This window comes from Electrona antarctica, assembly GCF_951216825.1.
Source record: "Electrona antarctica genome assembly, contig: scaffold_78, whole genome shotgun sequence".
NCBI classification, from domain to species: Eukaryota; Metazoa; Chordata; class Actinopteri; order Myctophiformes; family Myctophidae; genus Electrona; species Electrona antarctica.
In genome coordinates, this window is record NW_027637964.1 from 375,001 (window position 1) to 391,681 (window position 16,681).

The 16,681-nt window shown below is 40.5% G+C and overlaps 1 long non-coding RNA gene across 1 annotated transcript in view; it reads left to right on the top strand.

Moving 5' to 3' along the window:
- Window positions 1-1,603, top strand: part of LOC306918498 — a 2,462-nt gene extending 859 nt beyond the window's left edge. The window contains exons 1-2 of the long non-coding RNA XR_013789343.1: window positions 1-355; window positions 448-1,603. The exon at window positions 1-355 is cut by the window's left edge and continues 859 nt beyond it. This is a non-coding gene — a long non-coding RNA (uncharacterized lncRNA). The remainder of the gene's footprint in view (window positions 356-447) is intronic.
- The last annotated feature ends 15,078 nt before the right edge of the window (window positions 1,604-16,681 follow it).

Here is a 16,681-nt window from a genome sequence, read left to right on the forward strand (position 1 = left end):
ATGTTTTCTATGTGGAAGCAACCAGTCCAGACCTCACAGAAATAACGTAGATATTCACGGATTAATGTAATTCTGTGCATATCTGCGTATCTCTGGGAGACATGAGCACAACGACTGTCGGGAGGAAACCTCATAACTCCAAAATGTTCATTTTTCAGGAAATTAAGAAAACCTTATATGTTAGCTGCTTTAGCAGACAGTTTGAGAGGGGGAGAGGTGGTGGAGTTAGCGGCTTTATAGCAGACAGTTTGAGAGGGGGAGAGGTGGTGGAGTTAGCTGCTTTAGCAGACAGTTTGAGAGGGGGAGAGGTGGTGGAGTTAGCTGCTTTATAGCAGACAGTTTGAGAGGGGGAGAGGTGGTGGAGTTAGCTGCTTTATAGCAGACCGTTTGAGAGGGGGAGAGGTGGTGGAGTTAGCTGCTTTATAGCAGACAGTTTGAGAGGGGGAGAGGTGGTGGAGTTAGCTGCTTTAGCAGACATTTTGAGGGTCCAATGGAGTTAAGTGGTTTTGTCCAAAGCACTTTTTCCTCCCGACAGCTTGGATATACTGTATTGTACTGTACTCTATGTATTGTACTGTACTCTATGTATTGTACTGTACTATATGCCAGTGGTTCCTGTATTGTACTGTACTCTATGGATGGAGTTAGGAGGTTTGTACTGTACTCTATGTATTGTACTGTACTCTATGTATTGTACTGTACTCTATGTATTGTACTGTACTCCCAGATTAAATCTAATGAAATATTGGTCAATGTTTAGTCTGTCAGCTGGTTGGTGTCTGGTTTGTACACGTCTGTTTGGACAAAGGGCCGATTCATACTCCTATTTTACCGCTGTAGAGCCCAAATGATTTCGGCTCGTCAGAAATTTTCAGTAGCACCGAAGAGCCGACTTTAGGACGGTACCCGCCCCCCCGAACCTCAAATGACGTCACATTGTAGTCTCTACAGAGCCCAATGACGTCACATTGTAGGCTCTACAGAGCCCAATGACGTCACATTGTAGTCTCTACAGAGCCCAATGACGTCACATTGTAGTCTCTACAGAGCCCAATGACGTCACATTGTAGTCTCTACAGAGCCCAATGACGTCACATTGTAGTCTCTACAGAGCCCAATGACGTCACATTGTAGGCTCTACAGAGCCCAATGACGTCACATTGTAGGCTCTACAGAGCCCAATGACGTCACATTGTAGTCTCTACAGAGCCCAATGATGTCACATTGTAGTCTCTACAGAGCCGAGTCACATTGTAGTCTCTACATAACTTTTATTCGGCTCTAAAATAGGACTATGAATCTATGAATGGCGCCAAAGTGCCCATTGTTGTATTTCTAAGATGTAATGACCACAGCCTGCTTCATTCGTTCTTTCTGTCTTTCTTTCTACTGAAAAACGCACAAGGAAACACATAAAGGTGATAACTGTGATATTCTGTGGTGTTGCGTCCGACCGAGCGGCCCTGCTTTATGACATGTTATAATAATGGTGGTTATGTCCCTGTAAAGCATTATAATGATTATAAATAATAAGGTAATGTCCGTGTAAAACATTGTGTCTTATTTGGTTATATATAAAATAAAGTGCTTCCTGTTTCCTCTATGTTGGCTCACTTTCCTTTCATAATAATTTGGAGTCGGCGATATGGGGACAAGAATCACACCCGTGTGAAGTGAGGGGCGCTCAGAATCACACCCGTGTGAAGTGAGGGGCGCTCAGAATCACACCCGTGTGAAGTGAGGGGCGCTCAGAATCACACCCGTGTGAAGTGAGGGGCGCTCAGAATCACACCCGTGTGAAGTGAGGGGCGCTCAGAATCACACCCGTGTGAAGTGAGGGGCGCTCAGAATCACACCCGTGTGAAGTGAGGGGCGCTCAGAATCACACCCGTGTGAAGTGAGGGGCGCTCAATTATTAAAGTCTGTCATGTTGATTATCCCATTTAGGCCTGACCTCCAAATGTAACTCAAATCATGACAATTTTCTGAAAGATTTGAGGCACATTTTTTTTTTTTAATTTCAAAAATAGCAGATCTACAAGCTCGTAGCGCGCCACTCGGTGGCGCGCTATGAGCTTGTAGATCTGCTATTTTTCAATAGCTAAATTATAACATAATGTTTAAAACACCAAAAGGGGTTCCCGCCCAGAATGGGCTATAGGTGATGTAAAACAAACAGTGACAACACAAACATTAAACGCCATTAACAATAAAGAGACAATATGACGTAAATGACACATTATGATGTAAATGTTCCCTTCATTGTCAATGGCGTTTACAACACAAACATTGAACTAAATTTAATCAGAATTGTTATAAAAGGCATTCCATGAATATCTAAATAACAATATTGTGTATATATGTGTATATATGAGGTGATTGAAATGACGCTATATACTGATAAAAAAAGACTTCTACTACAAATATCATTAAAAAACAAACATTGAACTAAAGACAAACCTCTAGGGGAGGGGCTAGCGCCCTTCAAAAGATAATATATATCACAATATGTTTTTCAAGCAGTATGACGATGCACGGTGACGATGCACGGTATTGCAGTATTTATTTTTATAACAAAAATACAAGAAAAAGGACATTTGGACCAAAAGTACGTATTATTTGTGGCGAATAAAACCTCCGTTCTACTAAAGTATAATGAATGAAACCTCCGTTCTACTAAAGTATAATGAATGAAACCTCCGTTCTACTAAAGTATAATGAATGAAACCTCGTTCTACTAAAGTATAATGAATGAAACCTCGTTCTACTAAAGTATAATGAATGAAACCTCCGTTCTACTAAAGTATAATGAATGAAACCTCCGTTCTACTAAAGTATAATGAATGAAACCTCCGTTCTACTAAAGTATAATGAATGAAACCTCCGTTCTACTAAAGTATAATGAATGAAACCTCCGTTCTACTAAAGTATAACGAATGAAACCTCGTTCTACTAAAGTATAATGAATAAAACCTCTGTTCTACTAAAGTATAACGAATGAAACCTCCGTTCTACTAAAGTATAATGAATGAAACCTCCGTTCTACTAAAGTATAATGAATGAAACCTCCGTTCTACTAAAGTATAATGAATGAAACCTCCGTTCTACTAAAGTATAATGAATGAAACCTCGTTCTACTAAAGTATAATGAATGAAACCTCCGTTCTACTAAAGTATAATGAATGAAACCTCCGTTCTACTAAAGTATAATGAATGAAACCTCCGTTCTACTAAAGTATAATGAATGAAACCTCCGTTCTACTAAAGTATAATGAATGAAACCTCGTTCTACTAAAGTATAATGAATGAAACCTCCGTTCTACTAAAGTATAATGAATGAAACCTCGTTCTACTAAAGTATAATGAATAAAACCTCCGTTCTACTAAAGTATAATGAATGAAACCTCCGTTCTACTAAAGTATAATGAATAAAACCTCCGTTCTACTAAAGTATAATGAATGAAACCTCGTTCTACTAAAGTATAATGAATAAAACCTCGTTCTACTAAAGTATAATGAATGAAACCTCCGTTCTACTAAAGTATAATGAATGAAACCTCGTTCTACTAAAGTATAATGAATGAAACCTCGTTCTACTAAAGTATAATGAATGAAACCTCCGTTCTACTAAAGTATAATGAATGAAACCTCGTTCTACTAAAGTATAATGAATGAAACCTCCGTTCTACTAAAGTATAATGAATGAAACCTCCGTTCTACTAAAGTATAATGAATAAAACCTCCGTTCTACTAAAGTATAATGAATGAAACCTCCGTTCTACTAAAGTATAATGAATGAAACCTCCGTTCTACTAAAGTATAATGAATAAAACCTCCGTTCTACTAAAGTATAATGAATGAAACCTCCGTTCTACTAAAGTATAATGAATGAAACCTCCGTTCTACTAAAGTATAATGAATGAAACCTCGTTCTACTAAAGTATAATGAATGAAACCTCCGTTCTACTAAAGTATAATGAATGAAACCTCCGTTCTACTAAAGTATAATGAATAAAACCTCCGTTCTACTAAAGTATAATGAATGAAACCTCCGTTCTACTAAAGTATAAATTAAGGTATAGAGAAATAAAAGTAAAAGTCCCTTCCTTGAAAAAAGGGAAGTTCACACTCAAGTTGTTCGCCTCCCGTTTGGATTAACATAATATAAACAACGCTTTGTGTTAACCGATGAATTGAATATGAACGAAGGACCCTAATGGAAACCAGCCGTAATATAGTGCTTTAATAGCAGACCTTTTATTGAACTGTATTTAATATATTATAATGTATTTAATACAGCTGTACTGAACTGTACTTAATAAATTAGTCAACAAGGCCTATATTTAAATTAATTCATATAATAATCAGTCAACAAGGCCTATATTTAAATGAATAAATATGACAGATATTCATTCACATCTGGCTCTCACCAGTGTCTTTATAAGAAGCATGTTATGAGGCTACTCCGCCAGTAGGTGGTGCAACAGTCCCATAAAACGCAGACAGCGGAAGTGTTTTGACTGACGCGTCATACTGAGTAGTGTGTCTTGTGAGCTTGTAGATCAGCTGCCTGTAGGCCTAGTCAGTGAGCAGTGTGAGCTTGTAGATCAGCTGCCTGTAGGCCTAGTCAGTGAGCAGTGTGAGCTTGTAGATCAGCTGCCTGTAGGCCTAGTCAGTGAGCAGTGAGCTTGTAGATCAGCTGCCTGTAGGCCTAGTCAGTGAGCAGTGTGAGCTTGTAGATCAGCTGCCTGTAGGCCTAGTCAGTGAGCAGTGTGAGCTTGTAGATCAGCTGCCTGTAGGCCTAGTCAGTGAGCAGTGTGAGCTTGTAGATCAGCCTAGCTTCGGCCTTGTGTTTCTTTGACAATTAAGCCAAATTTTAATTTAACTTTTCTTTATTATTATTATTATTATGAGCCAGTATATTGTTTGTTCATTACTTTTGATGCAGTCCAAATTTATATTTATGGTTACAATGTACTGTAGATACTGAAGAAGATGGAAAATAATGTGTCAAATATGTAGAATAAACAGTCATAGTAGAAAACATTAGTAATAAAATAATGTGCATGTGTTCAAAGCCCAACACTCTTTGTCTTATTGTTCTAGACCAGTGAAAAAATGAATCATTTCGGGCCCCATTATTTATTTATTCTGCATTTGAGCCACATCTGCATCTGATGACATTTAGCCTCTCAGACCCATTTGAGCCACGGACCACCATGTGATGACATTTAGCCTCTCAGACCCATCTGAGCCACGGACCACCATGTGATGACATTTAGCCTCTCAGACCCATCTGAGCCACGGACCACCATGTGATGACATTTATCCTCTCAGACCCATCTGAGCCACGGACCACCATTTGATGACATTTAGCCTCTCAGGCCCATCTGAGCCACGGACCACCATGTGATGACATTTATCCTCTCAGACCCATCTGAGCCACGGACCACCATGTGATGACATTTAGCCTCTCAGACCCATCTGAGCCACGGACCTTGATGACATTTAGCCTCTCAGGCCCATCTGAGCCACGGACCACCATGTGATGACATTTATCCTCTCAGACCCATCTGAGCCACGGACCACCATTTGATGACATTTAGCCTCTCAGACCCATCTGAGCCACGGACCACCATTTGATGACATTTAGCCTCTCAGGCCCATCTGAGCCACGGACCACCATGTGATGACATTTATCCTCTCAGACCCATCTGAGCCACGGACCACCATGTGATGACATTTAGCCTCTCAGACCCATTTGAGCCACGGACCACCATTTGATGACATTTAGCCTCTCAGACCCATTTGAGCCACGGACCACCGTTTGATGACATTTAGCCTAATTCTTGCGAATTACGTAATGAAGATGTTCAACAATAATTGAACTCTTGAGAGTGTAAGATGAAACCGGGTCCATTTGGTTTCATCTTACACTCTCAAGAGTTAAAGATCTATACAGGTCCATTTGGTTACTAACTCTCCATCATTCAGGGAGCACCTGGAACCATCAGGGACCACCTGGAACCGTCAGACCACCTGGAACCATCAGGGACCACCTGGAACCGTCAGGGACCACCTGGAACCATCAGACCACCTGGAACCATCAGACCACCTGGAACCATCAGCGACCACCTGGAACCGTCAGACCACCTGGAACCATCAGGGACCACCTGACCTGGAACCATCAGACCACCTGGAACCATCAGGGACCACCTGGAACCATCAGGGACCACCTGGAACCGTCAGACCACCTGGAACCATCAGGGACCACCTGGAACCATCAGGGACCACTTGGAACCATCAGGGACCACCTGGAACCATCAGGGACCACCTGGAACCGTCAGACCACCTGGAACCGTCAGACCACCTGGAACCGTCAGACCACCTGGAACCATCAGGGACCACCTGGAACCATCAGGGACCCACCTGGAACCATCAGGGACCACCTGGAACCATCAGACTACCTGGAACCATCAGGGACCACCTGGAACCGTCAGGGACCACCTGGAACCGTCAGGGACCACCTGGAACCATCAGGGACCACCTGGAACCATCAGACCCCTTGGAACCGTCAGGGACCACCTGGAACCATCAGGGACCACCTGGAACCATCAGGGACCACCTGGAACCATCAGGGACCCACCTGGAACCATCAGGGACCACCTGGAACCATCAGACTACCTGGAACCATCAGGGACCACCTGGAACCGTCAGGGACCACCTGGAACCGTCAGGGACCACCTGGAACCATCAGGGACCACCTGGAACCATCAGACCCCTTGGAACCATCAGGGACCACCTGGAACCGTCAAGGACCACCTGGAACCGTCAGGGACCACCTGGAACCATCAGGGACCACCTGGAACCGTCAGGGACCACCTGGAACCGTCAGGGACCACCTGGAACCGTCAGGGACCACCTGGAACCATCAGGGACCACCTGGAACCGTCAGACCACCTGGAACCGTCAGGGACCACCTGGAACCGTCAGGGACCACCTGGAACCATCAGACCACCTGGAACCATCAGGGACCACCTGGAACCATCAGGGACCACCTGGAACCGTCAGGGACCACCTGGAACCGTCAGACCACCTGGAACCGTCAGGGACCACCTGGAACCGTCAGGGACCACCTGGAACCATCAGACCACCTGGAACCATCAGGGACCACCTGGAACCATCAGACCACCTGGAACCATCAGGGACCACCTGGAACCATCAGGGACCACCTGGAACCATCAGACCACCTGGAACCATCAGGGACCACCTGGAACCATCAGGGACCACCTGGAACCATCAGGGACCACCTGGAACCGTCAGACCACCTGGAACCGTCAGGGACCACCTGGAACCGTCAGACCACCTGGAACCATCAGGGACCACCTGGAACCATCAGGGACCACCTGGAACCATCAGACCACCTGGAACCATCAGGGACCACCTGGAACCATCAGACCACCTGGAACCATCAGGGACCACCTGGAACCATCAGGGACCACCTGGAACCGTCAGGGACCACCTGGAACCATCAGGGACCACCTGGAACCATCAGGGACCACCTGGAACCATCAGACCACCTGGAACCATCAGGGACCACCTGGAACCATCAGGGACCACCTGGAACCATCAGGGACCACCTGGAACCATCAGACCACCTGGAACCATCAGGGACCACCTGGAACCATCAGGGACCACCTGGAACCATCAGACCACCTGGAACCATCAGGGACCACCTGGAACCATCAGACCACCTGGAACCATCAGACCACCTGGAACCATCAGGGACCACCTGGAACCATCAGGGACCACCTGGTCTGTTTTAGAGTTTCTCATGTTTTTTTTTGTCCTCAACTGACAGACGTTTAGACTTTGAGTCGAGGTATTTCAAGAGGAGGTTCCAGAGTCCATCTGGTGTAAAAAAGTTACTCTGTAACTGTGTGTGTGTGTGTGTGTGTGTGTGTGTGTGTGTGTGTGTGTGTGTGTGTGTGTGTGTGTGTGTGTGTGTGTGTGTGTGTGTGTGTGTGTGTGTGTGTGTGTGTGTGTGTGTGTGTGTGTGTTGAGATAACGTTGTCTGCCACAGGGTCAAAGGTCACAGCAGAGGGAGTAAACACATCCCTTTAAGTCAGTGCTTCTCAAAGTGTGGCCCGGGGACCCCCAGGGGGTCCTTGTGGGGGTTCCAGGGGGTCCCCAGCATGACTTGAAAGTGTTAGTAATTGTAATGGGGAGTTAGATTGCAGTCAGAACTACAGACTCACTCCCAATCTAAACTATGGATTGATTGATTGATTGAAAATTGTATTAACAGTTTGCAGAATTACAGTACATTTCATGCACAAACTCAATACAAAGGCTGTTAACTGTGAGTGGACGACCCAATTAAGCATTACACTTGTTTACAACAGGGTCCACCATGTTCAATTCATCAAAAATCTAAACTATGGAATGAACTTCCCATTGCATTCAGAACTACAGACTCACTCCCAATCTAAACTATGGAATGAACTTCCCATTGCAGTCAGAACTACAGACTCACTCCCAATCTAAACTATGGAATGAACTTCCCATTGCAGTCAGAACTACAGACTCACTCCCAATCTAAACTATGGAATGAACTTCCCATTGCAGTCAGAACTACAGACTCACTCCCAATCTAAACTATGGAATGAACTTCCCATTGCAGTCAGAACTACAGACTCACTCCCAATCTAAACTATGGAATGAACTTCCCATTGCAGTCAGAACTACAGACTCACTCCCAATCTTCCACCGTAGTCTGAAAACCCACCTCTCCATCTTAGCCCGTAGCTCCTCCCCTAGCCCGTAGCCCCTCCCCTAGCCTCGACCACCTTACAGGCGAATGCAAAGACTCAACTTATGTAACTTAGACAGCACATTATGTAAACATAGCACTCTTATACTCTATAGTGTATACTTATAGTTAATTTAATTATATAGATATTCTACTGTTAGGTTCTTAGCTTTACGTAGGATGACTGTATCTACTCTCTACTGTTAGGTTATCTACTGTTAGGTTCTTAGCTTTACGTAGGATGACTTCATCTACTCTCTACTGTTAGGTTATCTACTGTTAGGTTCTTAGCTTTACGTAGGATGACTTCATCTACTCTCTACTGTTAGGTTATCTACTGTTAGGTTCTTAGCTTTACGTAGGATGACTTCATCTACTCTCTACTGTTAGGTTATCTACTGTTAGGTTCTTAGCTTTACGTAGGATGACTTTATCTTCTCTCTACTGTTAGGTTATCTACTGTTAGGTTCTTAGCTTTACGTAGGATGACTTCATCTACTCTCTACTGTTAGGTTATCTACTGTTAGGTTATCTACTGTTAGGTTATCTACTGTTAGGTTATCTACTGTTAGGTTATCTACTGTTAGGTTATCTACTGTTAGGTTATCTACTGTTAGGTTCTTAGCTTTACGTAGGATGACTTTACCTATACTCTACTGTTAGGTTATCTACTGTTAGGTTCTTAGCTTTACGTAGGATGACTTTATCTACTCTCTTGTAAACAACGAACATATAATATAAGCAATGAGATTAATCCATTCTGGGCTTGAACCCCTTTTGGTGTTTTAAGCATTATGTTATACTTTAGCTATTGAAAGATAGCAGATCTACAAGCTCATAGCGCGGCACCGAGTGCCACACTACGAGCTTGTAGGTCTGCTAGTTTTGAAAAATCGTTAAAATGTGCCTAAACTCTTTCCGAAAATTGTCATGATTTAGATTACTCAGGCCTAATAAATATGTATTTGTATCAAAGTACTCCAATGCTGACCCAAACCAAATGAACTGTATCTTAATGCTGACCTAAACCAAATGAACCGTATCTTAATGCTGACCTAAACCAAATGAACTGTATCTTAATGCTGACCTAAACCAAATTAACAGTATCTTAATGCTGACCTAAACCAAATGAACTGTATCTTAATGCTGACCTAAACCAAATGAACTGTATCTTAATGCTGACCTAAACCAAATGAACTGTATCTTAATGCTGACCTAAACCAAATGAACAGTATCTTAATGCTGACCTAAACCAAATGAACTGTATCTTAATGCTGACCTAAACCAAATGAACTGTATCTTAATGCTGACCTGCTGACCTAAACCAAATGAACTGTATCTTAATGTTGACCTGCTGACCTAAACCAAATGAACTGTATCTTAATGCTGACCTAAACCAAATGAACTGTATCTTAATGCTGACCTAAACCAAATGAACAGTATCTTAATGCTGACCTGCTGACCTAAACCAAATGAACTGTATCTTAATGCTGACCTAAACCAAATGAACTGTATCTTAATGCTGACCTAAACCAAATGAACAGTATCTTAATGCTGACCTGCTGACCTAAACCAAATTAACTGTATCTTAATGCTGACCTAAACCAAATGAACAGTATCTTAATGCTGACCTGCTGACCTAAACCAAATGAACTGTATCTTAATGCTGACCTAAACCAAATGAACTGTATCTTAATGCTGACCTAAACCAAATGAACAGTATCTTAATGCTGACCTGCTGACCTAAACCAAATGAACTGTATCTTAATGCTGACCTAAACCAAATGAACAGTATCTTAATGCTGACCTGCTGACCTAAACCAAATGAACTGTATCTTAATGCTGACCTAAACCAAATGAACTGTATCTTAATGCTGACCTAAACCAAATGAACAGTATCTGAATGCTGACCTAAACCAAATGAACTGTATCTTAATGCTGACCTGCTGACCTAAACCAAATGAACTGTATCTTAATGCTGACCTAAACCAAATGAACTGTATCTTAATGCTGACCTGCTGACCTAAACCAAATGAACTGTATCTTAATGCTGACCTAAACCAAATGAACAGTATCTTAATGCTGACCTAAACCAAATGAACAGTATCTTAATGCTGACCTAAACCAAATGAACTGTATCTTAATGCTGACCTGCTGACCTAAACCAAATGAACTGTATCTTAATGCTGACCTAAACCAAATGAACAGTATCTTAATGCTGACCTAAACCAAATGAACAGTATCTTAATGCTGACCTAAACCAAATGAACAGTATCTTAATGCTGACCTAAACCAAATGAACTGTATCTTAATGCTGACCTAAACCAAATGAACAGTATCTTAATGCTGACCTAAACCAAATGAACAGTATCTTAATGCTGACCTAAACCAAATGAACTGTATCTTAATGCTGACCTAAACCAAATGAACAGTATCTTAATGCTGACCTGCTGACCTAAACCAAATGAACTGTATCTTAATGCTGACCTAAACCAAATGAACTGTATCTTAATGCTGACCTAAACCAAATGAACTGTATCTTAATGCTGACCTAAACCAAATGAACAGTATCTTAATGCTGACCTGCTGACCTAAACCAAATGAACTGTATCTTAATGCTGACCTAAACCAAATGAACTGTATCTTAATGCTGACCTAAACCAAATGAACAGTATCTTAATGCTGACCTGCTGACCTAAACCAAATTAACTGTATCTTAATGCTGACCTAAACCAAATGAACTGTATCTTAATGCTGACCTAAACCAAATGAACTGTATCTTAATGCTGACCTAAACCAAATGAACTGTATCTTAATGCTGACCTAAACCAAATGAACAGTATCTTAATGCTGACCTGCTGACCTAAACCAAATGAACTGTATCTTAATGCTGACCTAAACCAAATGAACTGTATCTTAATGCTGACCTAAACCAAATGAACAGTATCTGAATGCTGACCTAAACCAAATGAACTGTATCTTAATGCTGACCTGCTGACCTAAACCAAATGAACTGTATCTTAATGCTGACCTAAACCAAATGAACTGTATCTTAATGCTGACCTGCTGACCTAAACCAAATGAACTGTATCTTAATGCTGACCTAAACCAAATGAACAGTATCTTAATGCTGACCTAAACCAAATGAACAGTATCTTAATGCTGACCTAAACCAAATGAACAGTATCTTAATGCTGACCTGCTGACCTAAACCAAATGAACTGTATCTTAATGCTGACCTGCTGACCTAAACCAAATGAACAGTATCTTAATGCTGACCTAAACCAAATGAACTGTATCTTAATGCTGACCTAAACCAAATGAACAGTATCTTAATGCTGACCTAAACCAAATGAACTGTATCTTAATGCTGACCTAAACCAAATGAACTGTATCTTAATGCTGACCTAAACCAAATGAACTGTATCTTAATGCTGACCTAAACCAAATGAACAGTATCTTAATGCTGACCTAAACCAAATGAACTGTATCTTAATGCTGACCTAAACCAAATGAACTGTATCTTAATGCTGACCTAAACCAAATGAACTGTATCTTAATGCTGACCTAAACCAAATGAACAGTATCTTAATGCTGACCTAAACCAAATGAACTGTATCTTAATGCTGACCTAAACCAAATGAACTGTATCTTAATGCTGACCTGCTGACCTAAACCAAATGAACTGTATCTTAATGCTGACCTAAACCAAATGAACTGTATCTTAATGCTGACCTAAACCAAATGAACAGTATCTTAATGCTGACCTAAACCAAATGAACTGTATCTTAATGCTGACCTGCTGACCTAAACCAAATGAACTGTATCTTAATGCTGACCTAAACCAAATGAACAGTATCTTAATGCTGACCTGCTGACCTAAACCAAATGAACAGTATCTTAATGCTGACCTGCTGACCTAAACCAAATTAACTGTATCTTAATGCTGACCTAAACCAAATGAACTGTATCTTAATGCTGACCTGCTGACCTAAACCAAATGAACTGTATCTTAATGCTGACCTGCTGACCTAAACCAAATGAACTGTATCTTAATGCTGACCTAAACCAAATGAACTGTATCTTAATGCTGACCTAAACCAAATGAACTGTATCTTAATGCTGACCTAAACCAAATGAACTGTATCTTAATGCTGACCTAAACCAAATGAACTGTATCTTAATGCTGACCTAAACCAAATGAACTGTATCTTAATGCTGACCTAAACCAAATGAACTGTATCTTAATGCTGACCTAAACCAAATGAACTGTATCTTAATGCTGACCTAAACCAAATTAACTGTATCTTAATGCTGACCTAAACCAAATGAACTGTATCTTAATGCTGACCTAAACCAAATGAACTGTATCTTAATGCTGACCTAAACCAAATGAACTGTATCTTAATGCTGACCTAAACCAAATGAACAGTATCTTAATGCTGACCTGCTGACCTAAACCAAATGAACAGTATCTTAATGCTGACCTAAACCAAATGAACTGTATCTTAATGCTGACCTGCTGACCTAAACCAAATGAACTGTATCTTAATGCTGACCTAAACCAAATGAACTGTATCTTAATGCTGACCTAAACCAAATGAACTGTATCTTAATGCTGACCTAAACCAAATGAACAGTATCTTAATGCTGACCTGCTGACCTAAACCAAATGAACAGTATCTTAATGCTGACCTAAACCAAATGAACTGTATCTTAATGCTGACCTGCTGACCTAAACCAAATGAACTGTATCTTAATGCTGACCTGCTGACCTAAACCAAATGAACTGTATCTTAATGCTGACCTAAACCAAATTAACTGTATCTTAATGCTGACCCAAACCAAATGAACAGTATCTTAATGCTGACCTAAACCAAATGAACTGTATCTTAATGCTGACCTGCTGACCTAAACCAAATGAACTGTATCTTAATGCTGACCTGCTGACCTAAACCAAATGAACTGTATCTTAATGCTGACCTGCTGACCTAAACCAAATGAACTGTATCTTAATGCTGACCTAAACCAAATGAACTGTATGTTAATGCTGACCTGCTGACCTAAACCAAATGAACAGTATCTTAATGCTGATCTAAACCAAATGAACTGTATCTTAATGCTGACCTGCTGACCTAAACCAAATGAACTGTATCTTAATGCTGACCTAAACCAAATGAACAGTATCTTAATGCTGACCTAAACCAAATGAACAGTATCTTAATGCTGACCTAAACCAAATGAACTGTATCTTAATGCTGACCTGCTGACCTAAACCAAATGAACTGTATCTTAATGCTGACCTAAACCAAATTAACTGTATCTTAATGCTGACCCAAACCAAATGAACAGTATCTTAATGCTGACCTAAACCAAATGAACAGTATCTTAATGCTGACCTAAACCAAATGAACAGTATCTTAATGCTGACCTAAACCAAATGAACAGTATCTTAATGCTGACCTGCTGACCTAAACCAAATGAACTGTATCTTAATGCTGACCTGCTGACCTAAACCAAATGAACTGTATCTTAATGCTGACCTGCTGACCTAAACCAAATGAACTGTATCTTAATGCTGACCTAAACCAAATGAACTGTATCTTAATGCTGACCTGCTGACCTAAACCAAATGAACTGTATCTTAATGCTGATCTAAACCAAATGAACTGTATCTTAATGCTGACCTGCTTACCTAAACCAAATGAACAGTATCTTAATGCTGATCTAAACCAAATGAACTGTATCTTAATGCTGACCTGCTGACCTAAACCAAATTAACAGTATCTTAATGCTGACCTAAACCAAATGAACAGTATCTTAATGCTGACCTAAACCAAATGAACAGTATCTTAATGCTGACCTAAACCAAATGAACTGTATCTTAATGCTGACCTAAACCAAATGAACTGTATCTTAATGCTGACCTAAACCAAATGAACTGTATCTTAATGCTGACCTGCTGACCTAAACCAAATGAACTGTATCTTAATGCTGACCTAAACCAAATGAACAGTATCTTAATGCTGACCTAAACCAAATGAACAGTATCTTAATGCTGACCTAAACCAAATGAACAGTATCTTAATGCTGACCTAAACCAAATGAACAGTATCTTAATGCTGACCTAAACCAAATGAACAGTATCTTAATGCTGACCTGCTGAACTAAACCAAATGAACAGTATCTTAATGCTGACCTGCTGACCTAAACCAAATGAACTGTATCTTAATGCTGACCTAAACCAAATGAACAGTATCTTAATGCTGACCTAAACCAAATGAACTGTATCTTAATGCTGACCTAAACCAAATGAACAGTATCTTAATGCTGACCTAAACCAAATGAACAGTATCTTAATGCTGACCTAAACCAAATGAACAGTATCTTAATGCTGACCTAAACCAAATGAACTGTATCTTAATGCTGACCTAAACCAAATTAACTGTATCTTAATGCTGACCTGCTGACCTAAACCAAATGAACAGTATCTTAATGCTGACCTGCTGACCTAAACCAAATGAACAGTATCTTAATGCTGACCTGCTGACCTAAACCAAATGAACTGTATCTTAATGCTGACCTAAACCAAATGAACAGTATCTTAATGCTGACCTAAACCAAATGAACAGTATCTTAATGCTGACCTAAACCAAATGAACAGTATCTTAATGCTGACCTAAACCAAATGAACTGTATCTTAATGCTGACCTGCTGACCTAAACCAAATGAACAGTATCTTAATGCTGACCTAAACCAAATTAACTGTATCTTAATGCTGACCTAAACCAAATTAACTGTATCTTAATGCTGACCTAAACCAAATTAACTGTATCTTAATGCTGACCTGCTGACCTAAACCAAATGAACTGTATCTTAATGCTGACCTAAACCAAATGAACTGTATCTTAATGCTGACCTAAACCAAATGAACTGTATCTTAATGCTGACCTAAACCAAATTAACTGTATCTTAATGCTGACCTAAACCAAATTAACTGTATCTTAATGCTGACCTAAACCAAATGAACTGTATCTTAATGCTGACCTGCTGACCTAAACCAAATGAACTGTATCTTAATGCTGACCTAAACCAAATGAACTGTATCTTAATGCTGACCTAAACCAAATGAACTGTATCTTAATGCTGACCTGCTGACCTAAACCAAATGAACTGTATCTTAATGCTGACCTGCTGACCTAAACCAAATGAACTGTATCTTAATGCTGACCTGCTGACCTAAACCAAATGAACTGTATCTTAATGCTGACCTAAACCAAATGAACTGTATCTTAATGCTGACCTGCTGACCTAAACCAAATGAACAGTATCTTAATGCTGACCTACTGACCTAAACCAAATGAACTGTATCTTAATGCTGACCTAAACCAAATGAACTGTATCTTAATGCTGACCTGCTGACCTAAACCAAATGAACTGTATCTTAATGCTGACCTAAACCAAATGAACTGTATCTTAATGCTGACCTAAACCAAATGAACTGTATCTTAATGCTGACCTGCTGACCTATACCAAATGAACTGTATCTTAATGCTGACCTAAACCAAATGAACTGTATCTTAATGCTGACCTGCTGACCTAAACCAAATGAACTGTATCTTAATGCTGACCTGCTGACCTAAACCAAATGAACTGTATCTTAATGCTGACCTGCTGACCTAAACCAAATGAACTGTATCTTAATGCTGACCTGCTGACCTAAACCAAATGAACTGTATCTTAATGCTGACCTGCTGACCTAAACCAAATGAACTGTATCTTAATGCTGACCTAAACCAAATGAACTGTATCTTAATGCTGACCTAAACCAAATGAACTGTATCTTAATGCTGACCTAAACCAAATGAA